General features: G+C 39.2%; 1 non-coding gene across 1 annotated transcript; it reads left to right on the forward strand.

Moving 5' to 3' along the window:
• Positions 1-801: 801 nt before the first annotated feature.
• Positions 802-909, forward strand: LOC111727867. The gene has a single exon (XR_002775313.1). It is a non-coding gene; the product is annotated as a small nucleolar RNA U13 (small nucleolar RNA).
• Positions 910-8,507: the final 7,598 nt, after the last annotated feature.

Raw genomic sequence — 8,507 nt, forward strand, 5'->3', positions numbered from 1 at the left:
TGTGGTATTTCTCATTTGTTATTTTGTTTTTTAGATGTAGCATCTCACTCTGTGGCCCATGCTGGGGTATAGTGGCTCTGTTGCATCCTTGAACTCCTGGGCTCAAGCAGTCCTCCTGCCTCAGGCTTCCTAGTAGCTGGGACTGCACACTGGCCACTCCTGGATTACTTTTTAAAAATATTTTTTGTGGAGAGGAGATTTGGCCATTTGGCCCAGACTGGTCTTGAATTCCTGGCCTCAAGGGATCTTCCTGCCTTAGTCTTCCAAAGTGCTTAGGGATTTCAGTGCCTGGCCTTTCATATACTTTAAAAGGTTTCCTTCATTTCCTATAAACTGATAAGTAGGTCCAGATCAGAGGTTGGAAAACTCTTTGGAAAGGACTGTTAGATAGCAAGTACTTTATTCTGTACTGGTGCTAAGGGCTTGAAACACTCACCTTTGTCTTTATAGTAGGCAGGCAGCCATAGATCATAGTAAACAGATGGGCATGGCTTTGTTTCCGTAAAACATTACCAAAACTGTTCTGGGAGCTATAGTTTTCTAGTCCTTGAACTAGAGGCTTCAAAAGATCATTTCTAAAATATTTTGTAGATGACTTTGTGTATTTCAAATTACATTTAATCAGAAGACAAATTTATATTGTTACTTTATTAGTGATGCTAAGTTTGGTACTTGCTTAATTAAGGTAGGAATCATTAGCACTCTTGTTTTAAAGATAGACTTTTCCTTTTGAATAAGTAGGTAACATACGATAACCTTTTGTGCTTTGTAAGTGTGATGATTGGGATTTTTTTTTTTTCTATCCCTCACCACTGTACAAACAAGGATGATGGTTGGGTTTTCATGCTCGTGTGGGAGATGGACCTCTCTTAGACCTTCTTAAAACTTCTGCACATTACTTATCTGATGTGAACTAGAAAAAAGTAATATGTGGTTGGTATTTTGGAAACCATCCCCATTGACCTTTCTACCAGTTGTGTTGGCATTTGTGAGTAATCTTTGGTGAGTAAGCTTTTGTATATGGTGTTTCACATTTTTATAGGCTTATTTTCAGGGTAAACTTTTAAGGTTGGACTTTTGGTTAGAGTGCAAATGTACTTTTAATCTTGTTGGATGTTATAAATACCTTTCCATAGATTTTGTGCTGTTGGCAGTTTCTAAATGGACTTGCAAAGTTTACAAATTATTCTGGAGAAAAGTAAGGAACAGATTTTAGTTTGAACTTCAAGATACTTGTTTTCAAAAGAATACCAGTATTTATCTATATTCATATTTTCAGAAGTATAGTGTTTTGGTTTATATTATATGTGGGCAGACATTTTATATGAGGTTTTTTTTTTATTAAATCATAGCTGTGTACATTAATGTAATCATGGGGTACAATGTGCTGTTTTTTTTCTTTTTGTAGAGACAGAGTCTCAGTTTATCACCCTAGGTAGAGTGCCGTGGTGTCACAGCTCATAGCAACCTTCAACTCCTGGGCTTAGGCAATTCTCTTACCTCAGCCTGCCGGGTAGCTGGGACTACAGGCGCCTGCCACAGTACCCAGCTATTTTTTTGTTGCAATTTGGCCAGGGTCGGGTTTGAACCTGCCACCCTTAGTATATGGGGCCGGAGCCCTACCCACTGAGCCACAAGTGCCACCCAATGTGCTGTTTTTATATACAATTTGAAATATTTTCATCAAACTGGTTAACATAGCCTTCAGGGCATTTTCCTAGTTATTTGTTAGGACATTTATATTCTACACTTAGTAAATTTTACTTGTACCCCTGTAAGATGTACCATAGGTATGGTCCCACCAATTACTCTCCCTCCACCCACCCTTCCCCACTCCGCTCCTTCTCCCCCTTTCCCTTCTTCTTGGGCTGTAATTGGGTTACAGCTTTCATAAGAAAGCTATAAATTGGTTTCATAGTAGGGCTGAGCACATTGGATACTTTTTCTTCCATTCTTGAGATACTTTGCTAAGAAGACTATGTTCCAGCTCCATCCATGTAAACATGTAAGCGGTAAAGACTCCATCTTTTTTTAAGGCTGCATAATATTCCATGGTATACATATACCACAATTTATTAATCCATTCGTGGGTTGATGGGCATTTGGGCTTCTTCCATGGCTTAGCAATTATGAATTAGGCTGCAATAAACATTCTAGTACAAATATCTTTGTTATAATGTGATTTTTGGTCTTCTGGATATATACCTAGTAGAGGAATTGTAGGATAGAATGGCAGGTCTATTTTTAGATCTCTAAGTGTTCTCCAAACATCTTTCCAAAAGGAACATATTAGTTTGCATTCCCACCAGCAGTGTAGAAGTGTTCCCTTTTCTCCACATCCACACCAACATCTCTGGTTTGGGGATTTTTGTGATGTGGGCTAATCTATATGAGTGTTTTTAATTGCATTATAAATTCTCTTTCTGTGTACCTTCTATTTGTGCTTTGTATATACTATTACATTTTTGTGGTAATGTAAGTTTTCTGACAATCCCCAAAGAGCTTTCCAGTCCATTAACCTTTTTACTGCGAAGGATGCCTCTAGGTGTTTAAGCAAGATGTTTGGTGTAAAACAATGCCTGTAGGCATTGTTCATTTTGCAAACAAAGTCTTGACTGAGGCAGCTTGGTGGCTCAGTCCTATAATCTTAGCACTCTGGGAGGCCAAGGCAGGTGGATGACTTGAGCTCATGAGTTTGAAACCAGCTCTGAGCAAGAGGTAGACCATGTCTATAAAAATAGCTGGTATTGTGGCAGATGCTTGTAGTCCCAGATACTCAGAAAGCTGAGGCAAGAGGATCACTTGAGCCCAAAAGTTTGAGGTTGCTGTGAGCAGTAACTCCCTGACACAACCCCAGGGCAACCAAGTGAGACTTTGACTCAAAAAAAAAAAAAAAAAAAAAACTTAGTAAGAAACCAAAGAACATCCACTAGTGCTCTCTTCTCTGAGTGTCCTAATGGCTGTTGGGATCACTGCAGGTATCAATTGGTACATTTTGTTTCTGAGCCCTCTGCAATCAAAGGATTAATGTTGTGAACTACACTTTTTGCCACATCAAAATGGTCATAATAGTGCCACCCTGGGACTTACATTTACTTTCCTTATAAAGGGAGGTGGATTTTAAATGAATATTGGCAAGTTTGCTATGTGAACATAAAAATGGAATACTAAGGGGGGGAAGCCACAATGGGAAAAGTTGATTTTAAGATATTTAAGAGAATAAAAGCCAAGCAGGATTTAGCTAGCTATATCTTTGAGCTAGGATGAGGAGGTGTACTATAGGTGAGAACATTTTAGATGCCAGAACTTTCTCAGAAAAATCTCACAGCAGTAGAGAGCTTAATATCTTTCTTTCTTTTTTTTTTTAATATTTCAGAATATTACAAGGGGTATGAATGTTTTGGTTACATAGATTGCTTTTGTACTGTCTGAGACATGGTTATAAGTGTGCATTACACTGTACTTACTAGGTATGATTTCAATTCTTCCCTTCCCTCTTGATTTCCACTGAGCTTTACTTCCATCCGTGCACATGTGAACGGTTCAGTTAGTTCCACTTTAGTACTGAGTACATGTGGTATTTGTTTTTCCATTCTTGTGATACTTCACTAAGGAGAATGGTCTCCAGTTCCATCTAGATTATTACAAAAGGAATTAATTCATTATTTTAATAGCTGAGTAGAACTCCATGGTGTTACATATACCACATTTTATTAATATTCTCGTGAATTGATGGGCCACTTGGGCTAATTGCACATCAATGTAATTGTGAATTGTGCTGCAATAAATATTTGATGCAAGTGTCTTTTTTGACAAAATGGCTTTTTTTCCTTTGAGTAAATGCCCAGTGGTAGGACTTCTAGATCAAATGGTAGGTCTACTTTTAGTACTTTAAAGAATTTCCATACTATTTTCTATTAAGTTTGTACTAGTTTGCAGTCTCACCAGCAAAGTAAGTGTTCCTTTCTCACCGCATCCATGCCAGCGTCTGTTTGGGATCTTTTGATGCAAGCCATTTTCACTGGAGTAAGATGATATTCCAGTGTGGGTTTGATTTGCATTTCCCTAATGATTAGTGATGTTGAGCATATTTTCATTTGTCTATTGGCTGTTAGTCTATCTTCTTTTGATAAAGCTTCTCTTCATGTCTTTTGCTCACTATTTTTTTTTTCTTCTGAAACAAAGTCTCACTCCATTCCCCTAGGATGGCATCATCAAAGCCCATAGCAACCTCAAGCTTAGGCTCAAGTGTTCATCCTGCCTAGCCTTCTCAGGAGCTAGGCCACTCACCACAATGCCCAGCTAGTTTTTCTATTTTTAGTAGAGACAGGGTCTTGCTCTTGCATAGTCTAGTCTTGAACTCCTGAGCTCAAGCAATCCACCTGCCTTGGCTTCCCAGAGTGCTAGGATTTCAGGCATGAGCCACTGCACCTGGCCTCTTTTGCCCAGTTTTTAATGGGGTTGTTTGAATTTTTTCTTGTTAATTTGCTCCAGTTTTTTGTAGATTCTGGTGATCAGCCCTTTATCAGGTATATAGCATGTGAATATTTTCTCTGCATTCTGTAGGTTGCATATTCACTCTGTGGATTGTTTCCTTGGCTGTACAGAAGCTTTTTAATTTCATTAAGTACCATTTATTTATTTTTGTTGTTGCTGTGATTGTCATTGGGTCTTTATAAATTCTTTGCCTAGGCCAACATCTGTTAAGAGTTTTTCCAACATTTTCTTCTAGAATTCTAATGGTTTCATATCTTAGGTTTAAGTGTATTATCTATCTTGAATTAATTTTTGTGAGTGGTGAGAGCTATTGATTCTATTTCAGTCTTCTACATGTGGCTATCCAGTTTTCCCAGAAGCATTTATTGACTAGAGATTTTTTTCCCCAGCATATATTGTCGTCTGATTTGTCAAAAATGAGATGGCAATACATGGATGGTTTTATATCTGAATTCGATTTCATTGGTCTATGTCTCTATTTTTGTGCCAGTACCATGCTATTTTGGTTACTATAGCCTTGTAGTATACCTTAAATTCTGGTAAAGTAATGCCTCTGGATTTGTTCTTTTTGCTTAAGTTTGCTTTGGCTACTTGGGCTCTTTTCAGATCCCAAACAAAGTGTAGAATTATTTTTTTCTAGCTTTGCAAAAAATGATGTTGGCATTTTGATGGGGATTGTATTAAATCTGTAAGTCACTTTGGGTAGTTTGGGCATTTTTACAATGTTGATTCTGATGATGCCTGAGCATGTTATGTTTTTCCATTTGTTTACATCATCTGCAATTTGAGCTTACTGTATTTCTTGCATAGAGGAAAGGGGGTTGGCTGAAGAGGAGCAGGAGTTGTGGACAGTAGACTGGAGAGGGACAGAACCATGGAAATAACACTGGGTTATATTCTAAGGCCATGGGAACCTCCTGAAATGTTTAAAGCAGGGGAGTGACTGGAATCTATTTACAACTTAAATGGAATCCACTAACTCCTAGTTTGAGACTATAGTTCAGGAAACATGAGAGTGAGACATGGGGTCAAGATAGAAAATGAATAAGTTCTTTATTTGAAGCACAGGATCTTGCTCTGTTGCATAGGCTAGAGTGCACTACAACCCCAAACTCCTGGGTTTAAGTGATTTTGTTGCCTTAACTTCCCAAATAGTTGGGACCGCAAGCACTTATCACAAGGCCTCGCTAATTTTTCTGTTTTTTGTAGAGACAGTGTCTCACTATGTTGCTTAGTGTGTTCTCAAACTGCTGGTTTAAAGTAATGCTCCCACCTTGGCCTCCCTGAGTGCTAGGATTATTCCCAGGTTTGACACTGGAGTTATTTTCTTTGGGTGGGAAATAGCTGAGGGAGGATTCTGTGATGTTCATTGAATAACTCAGGAAAAATAAGTGCTGTATTCAAGTGATAGAAATCAAGATGTAGAGGAAAGTGTGAATGTGTTTAAATTTTATTAGTAGGAAATTATTTCAGAGATTTAATGAGAATTAGTACTGAGCATTGAAAACTTGTTATCTATCTTGGTCAATGTTTGGATTCATAGTCAAATCTCTTTGAGTTGTTCTACAACCCTACTTGGGGTTCTTTCTACCCCAGCAAGTCCTTTATTTCCCTGGAAGAGAATATCCAGAATCATCCGTCATCTGTGATTTCTTTTAGCATTCACATGTTAGGGGTTGGAATCAGTCCATAAGTAAATGACCAGAAAACTCCCCTGCCAGTGTGGGCTGCCAGAAAACTCTGAAGGTACCATGTGACTTAGACATATTCAAGTTACCTTCTCTACTCTTAGTCAGCTAGCTGACTGGACAGAGTGAAACAATTGGTTAGGATTCTGAAGACAAAGTTGGTGAGAATGTGTATATACTGCTGGTTGCTGAGTTTCTTGGAGAAACAAAATTTCAAACACTTGGCAGTGTTTGTTAGGTGCATATGCATGCTCTATAATACAACAGATATGTATGCTTATGTGTACTTAGATGAAAGTAAATATTTTTCATACCAGTATTATTTGAAATAGCTGTAAATTGCAAAGAACCCAAATGTGAATCAACAGAACAGGTGAATTGTAATATATATATTAGACTGGAATATTGTATAAGAAATGAAAGGAATAAGTCAAAGGTAGATGCAACAGTATGGATGAATTTAATTAGCAATTTAGAGTGAAAGAAGCCAAACAAAAAAGAATGCCTGGTTTGGCACCTGTAGCTCAGCTGCTAGGGTGCCAGCCACATACACCATAGCTGGTGGGTTCGAATCTAGCCCAGGCCTGGCAAACAACAATGACAACTATAACCAAAAAATAGCTGTGACAGATGCCAGCTACTTGGGAGGCTGAGGCAAGAGAATTGCTTAAGCCCAAGAGTTGGAGGTTGCTGTGAGCTGTGATGCCACAGCACTCTACACAGGGCAATAGCTTGACACTCTGTCTCCAAAAAAAAAAAAGAATGCCTGCCTGTGCCCCACTGCCTGCTCCTCTCCTAGACTTTATTAAAGAATACTTGTGCTTTCTGTATCTATTGTCATGTGACAAGTTATAACATTTAGTGACTTAAAACAATACATGACTTAACCATTTCTTTGGGCCATGAGTCCAGACATGGCTTTACGTAGGTTCTCTGTTTAGGGTCTACCTGCCTGCAGTCAAGGTTGGTTTCATTCTCACCTGGCTTAACTAGGGAAGAATGCATTTCTACACTTGGGTAGTTGGCAAAATTCATTCCCTTGCAGCAATAGGATTTATTACTGGCTATTCGTTGGAGGCTGATTCAGCAACTAGAGGCTGTCATGCCACATGGCCCTTACTTCATTAAACCTGCTACGAGGAGTATCTGAACCTTGGGGAGGCCAAGTCCCTTTTTAAAAGACTTCCACCTGATTAAGTCAGACCCACCATGACACCGTGATAATTTTTGTATTGATGAACTCAAAACCAACTGATTTGGAATCCTAATTACAATCACAAAATCCCTTCATATTTACCATGTTCCATTGGGTTGAAATAAGGTACATGCCTTGTCTACACTCAAGAGGTGGTTATCACCCAATAGTGTGAATACCTGGACATAGTGGCTCATGCCTGTAATCCTAGCAATTTGGGAGGGCAGAGCAGGAAGATTGCTTGAGTGCAGGAGTTTGAGACCAGCCTGAGCAAAAGTGAAACCCTTTCTTTACAAAAAATAGAAAAACTAGCTGGGTGTTGTAATGGGTGTCTGTAGTCCCAGCTACTTGGAAAGCTAAGGCAGAACGATAGCTTGAACCCAGGAGTTTGAGGTTGCTATGAGCTATGATGACACCATAGTACTCTAGCCTGGGGCAACAGAGTGGGACTCTCTTCTTCCTCCAAAAATAGTGTGAATATTAGAAGGTGGAGATCATATTAGGATCAGTTAGCCACACTTGTGTGGCTATAGCCCACTGCATGGTAGAGGAATTTCATTGGGTTGTCTCCTGACTGGCCCTATAACTGCGTTTTCAGGAAGGAGTTCTACAGTTTATTCTGAGTGATGGGAAAATGTAATAAAACCAGTCAACTGCAGGGACGAGTTCTCACTGTTGGACTTCCTTTTGCAGTGTAAAGGGTTTCTTGATGGAAAACACTGCTGCGTAGAGTGCTGTGACTATAGTTAAAGCATGTTGTGAGTGTACAGATGCTGGTGCCAGCAGAAGCATAACTGGGAGAAAAGTAGACACACATCTAGAACATGAGCCTCTTTCAGTCAGGATAAATCTCAGTTACCTTTGTAAACAGGAGTGGTCCAGTGTAATCAGTCTGCTACCAAATAGCTTCCCTGACACTCTAAAACAGCGGTTCTCAACCTGTGGGTTGCGACCCTTTTGGACTGTATTAAAGGTATTAAAAGGTTTGCAGCATTAGGAAGGTTGTGAACCACTGCTCTAAAAAGTGGTGCCCTTGGGTACATGTTGTTGGTTTCTGCTTTTATCAGCTCAGGCACCCAGCTGTACTGTTTGCATGTTGGTTTTGTTAAGTGGAAGTCCATGTTGTT

This window comes from Otolemur garnettii, unplaced genomic scaffold, assembly GCF_000181295.1.
Source record: "Otolemur garnettii isolate 467f Iridium unplaced genomic scaffold, OtoGar3 scaffold00127, whole genome shotgun sequence".
Lineage (NCBI taxonomy): Eukaryota > Metazoa > Chordata > Mammalia > Primates > Galagidae > Otolemur > Otolemur garnettii.